The sequence below is a fragment of the Schistocerca gregaria genome, unplaced genomic scaffold (genome assembly GCF_023897955.1).
Source record: "Schistocerca gregaria isolate iqSchGreg1 unplaced genomic scaffold, iqSchGreg1.2 ptg000405l, whole genome shotgun sequence".
NCBI classification, from domain to species: domain Eukaryota; kingdom Metazoa; phylum Arthropoda; class Insecta; order Orthoptera; family Acrididae; genus Schistocerca; species Schistocerca gregaria.
In genome coordinates, this window is record NW_026061842.1 from 6,154,788 (window position 1) to 6,161,623 (window position 6,836).

The window sequence follows — 6,836 nt, forward strand, 5'->3', positions numbered from 1 at the left end:
CTCCGCATACCGCAGCACGCGACATAGCTTTTAAGACGATAAATGTATTCGTCTCAGAGAGAAAAGCGGCCAATGTGACGATCTGGCTTTAAGTCGATTCGATAACAAATGACGAAAACGGATGGATTTCTCAGGTTTTTACTACATATGAACACTTTTCACATTCTCCCATGCAACGGGGCTGCTAGTCCTCCTTTCATGCAAAATCTTAAGGTCCTAGGTCATGTCCAAGCCACCAAAGCCGGCTAAAAAGTGAATAATCGACAACTAAAACTTGAATTGTACTACCTCTTACTTGCTATTGCTTCAACTTAGAAGCTTCTTCTCTTCTTCTGTGTTCTACTATGGTGCTTTTAGTGTCTCCGCATACCGCAGCACGCGACATAGCTTTGCACACGATAAATGTAACCGTTTCAGAGAGAAGACCGGCCAATGTGACGATCTGGCTTTAAGTCGATTCGATAACAAATGACGAAACCGGACGGATTTCTCAGGTTTTTATTACATACGAATCCTTTTCACATTCTGCCGTGCAACGCGGCTGCTAGTCCTCCTTTCATGCAAAGTCTTAAGGTCCTAGGTCATGTCCAAGCCACCAAAGCCGGCTAAAAAGTGAATAATCGACAATTAAAACTTGAATTTACTACTTCTTACTGGCTATTGCTTCAACTTAGAAGCTTCTTCTGTGTTCTACTATGGTGCTTTTAGTGTCTCCGCATACCGCAGCACGCGACATAGCTTTGCAGACGATAAATGTAACCGTCTCAGAGAGAAAAGCGGCCAAATTGACGATCTGGCTTTAAGTCGATTCGATAACAAATGACGAAAACGGACGGATTTCTGAGGTTTTTACTACATATGAACACTTTTCACATTCTCCCGTGCAACGCGGCTGCTAGTCCTCCTTTCATGCAAAATCTTAAGTTCCTAGGTCATGTCCAAGCCACCAAAGCCAGCTAAAAAGTGAATAATCGACGCCTAAAAATTGAATTGTACTACTTCTTACTGGCTATTACTTCAACTTAGAAGCTTCTTCTGTGTTCTACTATGGTGCTTTTGGTGTTTCCGCATACCGCAGCACGCGACATAGCTTTACAGACGATAAAAGTAACCGTTTCATAGAGAAGAGCGGCCAATCTGACGAACTCTCTTTAAGTCGATTCGATAACAAATGACCACAACGGACGGATTTCTCAGGTTTTTAGTACATATGAACACTTTACACATTCTCCCGTGCAACGCGGCTGCTAGTCCTCCTTTCATGCAAAATCTTAAGGTCCTAGGTCATGTCCAAGCCACCAAAGCCGGCTAAAAACTAAATAATCGACAACTAAAACTTGAATTGTACTACTTCTTACTGGCTATTACTTCAACTTAGAAGCTTCTTCTGTGTTCTACTATGGTGCTTTTAGTGTTTCCACATACCGCAGTACGAGACATAGCTTTGCAGACGATAAATGTAACCGTCTCAGAGAGAAAAGCGGCCAATGTGACGATCTGGCTTTAAATCGATTCGATAACAAATGACGAAACCGGACGGATTTCTCAGGTTTTTATTACATACAAACCCTTTTCACATTCTCCCGTGCAACGCGGCTGCTAGTCCTCCTTTCATGCAAAATCTTAAGGTTCCACCTCATGTCCAAGGCACCAAAGCCGGCTAAAAATCAATTATCGATAACCAAAACTTGAATTGTATTGCTTCTTACGGACTATTGCTTCAACTTAGAAGCTTCTTCTGTGTTCTACTATGGTGCTTTTAGTGTTTCCGCATACTGCAGCACGCGACATAGCTTTGCAGACGATATATGTAACCGATTCAGAGAGAAGAGCGGCCAATGTGACGATCTGGCTTTAAGTCGATTCGATAACAAATGACGAAAACAGACGGATTTCTCAGGTTTTTACTACATATGAACCATTTTCACATTATCCCGTGCAACGCGGCTGCTAGTCCTCCTTTAATGCCAAATCTTAAGGTTCCACCTTATGTCCAAGGCACCAAAGCCGGCTAAAAATCAATGATCGATAACCAAAACTTGAATTGTACTGCTTCTTACTGGCTATTGCTTCAACTTAGAAGCTTCTTCTGTGTTCTACTATGGTGCTTTTAGTGTCTCCGCATACCGTAGCACGCGACATAGCTTTGCAGACGATAAATGTAACCGTCTCAGAGAGAAAAGCGGCCAATGTGACGACCTTGCTTTACGTCGATTCGATAACAAATGACGAAAACGGACGGATTTCTCAGGTTTTTACTACATATGAACCCTTTTCACATTCTCCCGTGCAACGCGGCTGCTAGTCCTCCTTTCCTGCAAAATCTTAAGGTCCTAGGTCATGTCCAAGCCACCAAAGCCTTCTAAAAAGTAATTAATCGACAATTAAAACTTGAATTTACTACTTCTTACTGGCTATTGCTTCAACTTAGAAGCCTCCTCTGTGTTCTACTATGGTGCTTTTAGTGTCTTCACATACCGCAGCACGCGACATAGCTTTGCAGACGATAAATGTAACCGTCTCAGAGAGAAGAGCTGCCAATGTGACGATCTGGCTTTAAGTCGATTCGATAACAAATGACGAAAACGGACGGATTTCTCAGGTTTTTATTACATATGAACAATTTTCACATCCTCACGTGCAACGCGGCTGCTAGTCCTCTTTTCCTGCAAAATCTTAAGGTCCTAGGTCATGTCCAAGACACCAAAGCCGGCTAAAAAGTGAATAATCGACAACTAAAACTTGAATTGTACTACTTCTTACTGGCTATTGCTTCAACTTAGAAGCTTCTTCTCTTCTTCTGTGTTCTACTATGGTGCTTTTAGTGTCTCCGCATACCGCAGCACGCGACATAGATTTGCAGACGATAAATGTAACCATCTCAGAGAGAAAAGCGGCCAATATGACGATCTGGCTTTAAGTCGATTCGATAACAAATGACGAAACCGGACGGATTTCTCAGGTTTTTATTACATACGAACCCTTTTCACATTCTCCCGTGCAACGCGGCTGCTAGTCCTCCTTTCATGCAAAATCTTAAGGTACCACCTCATGTCCAAGGCACCAAAGCCGGCTAAAAATCAATTATCGATAACCAAAACTTGAACTGTATTGCTTCTTACGGACTATTGCTTCAACTTAGAAGCTTCTTCTGTGTTCTACTATGGTGCTTTTAGTGTCTCCGCATACCGTAGCACGCGACATAGCTTTGCAGGCGATAAATGTAACCGTCTCAGAGAGAAAAGCGGCCAATGTGACGACCTGGCTTTACGTCGATTCGATAACAAATGACGAAAACGGACGGATTTCTCAGGTTTTTACTACATATGAACCCTTTTCACATTCTCCCGTGCAACGCGGCTGGTAGTCCTCCTTTCATGCAAAATCTTAAGGTCCTAGGTCATGTCCAAGCCACCAAAGCCAGCTAAAAAGTGAATAATCGACGCCTAAAAATTGAATTGTACTACTTCTTACTGGCTATTACTTCAACTTAGAAGCTTCTTCTGTATTCTACTATGATGCTTTTAGTGTTTCCGCATACCGCACCACGCGACATAGCTTTGCAGACGATAAAAGTAACCATTTCATAGAGAAGAGCGGCCAATCTGACGAACTGGCTTTAAGTCGATTCGATAACAAATGACGAAAACGGACGGATTTCTCAGGTTTTTACTACATATGAACCATTTTCACATTCTCCCGTGCAACGCGGCTGCTAGTCCTCCTTTAATGCCAAATCTTAAGGTTCCACCATATGTCCAAGGCACCAAAGCCGGCTAAAAATCAATGATCGATAACCAAAACTTGAATTGTACTGCTTCTTACTGGCTATTGCTTCAACTTAGAAGCTTCTTCTGTGTTCTACTATGGTGCTTTTAGTGTCTCCGCATACCGTAGCACGCGACATAGCTTTGCAGACGATAAATATAACCGTCTCAGAGAGAAAAGCGGCCAATGTGACGACCTGGCTTTAAGTCAATTCGATAACAAATGACGAAAACGGACGGATTTCTCAGGTTTTTATTACATATGAACAATTTTCACATTCTCCCGTGCAACGCGGCTGGTAGTCCTCCTTTCATGCAAAATCTTCAGGTCCTAGGTCATGTCCAAGCCACCAAAGCCTTCTAAAAAGTAATTAATCGACAATTAAAACTTGAATATACTACTTCTTACTGGCTATTGCTTCAACTTAGAAGCCTCTTCTGTGTTCTACTATGGTGCTTTTAGTGTCTCCACATACCGCAGCACGCGACATAGCTTTGCAGACGATAAATGTAACCGTCTCAGAGAGAAGAGCTGCCAAAGTGACGATCTGGCTTTAAGTCAATTCGATAACAAATGACGAAAACGGACGGATTTCTCAGGTTTTTATTACATATGAACAATTTTCACATTCTCCCGTGCAACGCGGCTGCTAGTCCTCCTTTCATGCAAAATCTTAAGGTCCTAGGTCATGTCCAAGACACCAAAGCCGGCTAAAAAGTGAATAATCGACAACTAAAACTTGAATTGTACTACTTCTTACTGGCTATTGCTTCAACTTAGAAGCTTCTTCTCTTCTTCTGTGTTCTACTATGGTGCTTTTAGTGTCTCCGCATACCGCAGCACGCGACATAGCTTTGCACACGATAAATGTAACCGTTTCAGAGAGAAGACCGGCCAATGTGACGATCTGGCTTTAAGTCGATTCGATAACAAATGACGAAACCGGACGGATTTCTCAGGTTTTTATTATATACGAACCCTTTTCACATTCTTCCGTGCAACGCGGCTGCTAGTCCTCCTTTCATGCAAAATCTTAAGGTCCTAGGTCATGTCCAAGCCACCAAAGCCGGCTAAAAAGTGAATAATCGACAAATAAATCTTGAATTTACTACTTCTTACTGGCTATTGCTTCAACTTAGAAGCTTCTTCTGTCTTCTACTATGGTGCTTTTAGTGTCTCCGCATACCGCAGCACGCGACATAGCTTTGCAGACGATAAATGTAACCGTCTCATAGTGAAGAGCGGCCAATGTGACGATCTGGCTTTAAGTCGATTCGATAACAAATGACGAAAACGGACGGATTTCTCAGGTTTTTACTACATATGAACACTTTTCACATTGTCCCGTGCAACGCAGCTGCTAGTCCTCCCTTCATGCAAAATCTTAAGGTTCCACCTCATGTCCAAGGCACCAAAGCCGGCTAAAAATCAATAATCGATAACCAAAACTTGAATTGTACTGCTTCTTATGGCTATTGCTTCAACTTTGAAGCTTCTTCTGTGTTCTACTATGGTGCTTTTAGTGTCTCCGTATACCGCAGCACGCGACATAGCTTTGCAGACGATAAATGTAACCGTCTCAGAGAGAAATGCGGCCAATGTGACGATCTGGCTTTAAGTCGATTCGATAACAAATGACGAAAACGGACGGATTTCTGAGGTTTTTACTACATATGAACACTTTTCACATTCTCCCGTGCAACGCGGCTGCTAGTCTTCCTTTCATGCAAAATCTTAAGGTCCTAGGTCATGTCCAAGCCACCAAAGCCAGCTAAAAAGTGAATAATCGACGCCTAAAAATTGAATTGTACTACTTCTTACTGGCTATTACTTCAACTTAGAAGCTTCTCCTGTATTCTACTATGATGCTTTTAGTGTTTCCGCATACCGCAGCACGCGACATAGCTTTGCAGACGATAAAAGTAACCATTTCATAGAGAAGAGCGGCCAATCTGACGAACTGGCTTTAAGTCGATTCGATAACAAATGACGAAAACGGACGGATTTCTCAGGTTTTTACTACATATGAACCATTTTCACATTCTCCCGTGCAACGCGGCAGCTAGTCCTCCTTTAATGCCAAATCTTAAGGTTCCACCTTATGTCCAAGGCACCAAAGCCGGCTAAAAATCAATGATCGATAACCAAAACTTGAATTATACTGCTTCTTACTGGCTATTGCTTCAACTTAGAAGCTTCTTCTGTGTTCTACTATGGTGCTTTTAGTGTCTCCGCATACCGTAGCACGCGACATAGCTTTGCAGACGATAAATATAACCGTCTCAGAGAGAAAAGCGGCCAATGTGACGACCTGGCTTTAAGTCAATTCGATAACAAATGACGAAAACGGACGGATTTCTCAGGTTTTTATTACATATGAACAATTTTCACATTCTCCCGTGCAACGCGGCTGGTAGTCCTCCTTTCATGCAAAATCTTAAGGTCCTAGGTCATGTCCAAGCCACCAAAGCCTTCTAAAAAGTAATTAATCGACAATTAAAACTTGAATATACTACTTCTTACTGGCTATTGCTTCAACTTAGAAGCCTCTTCTGTGTTCTACTATGGTGCTTTTAGTGTCTCCACATACCGCAGCACGCGACATAGCTTTGCAGACGATAAATGTAACCGTCTCAGAGAGAAGAGCTGCCAAAGTGACGATCTGGCTTTAAGTCAATTCGATAACAAATGACGAAAACGGACGGATTTCTCAGGTTTTTATTACATATGAACAATTTTCACATTCTCCCGTGCAACGCGGCTGCTAGTCCTCCTTTCATGCAAAATCTTAAGGTCCTAGGTCATGTCCAAGCCACCAAAGCCGGCTAAAAAGTGAATAATCGACAAATAAATCTTGAATTTACTACTTCTTACTGGCTATTGCTTCAACTTAGAAGCTTCTTCTGTCTTCTACTATGGTGCTTTTAGTGTCTCCGCATACCGCAGCACGCGACATAGCTTTGCAGACGATAAATGTAACCGATTCAGAAAGAAGAGTGGCCAATGTGACGATCTGGCTTTAAGTCGATTCGATAACAAATGACGAAAACGGACGGATTTCTCAGGTT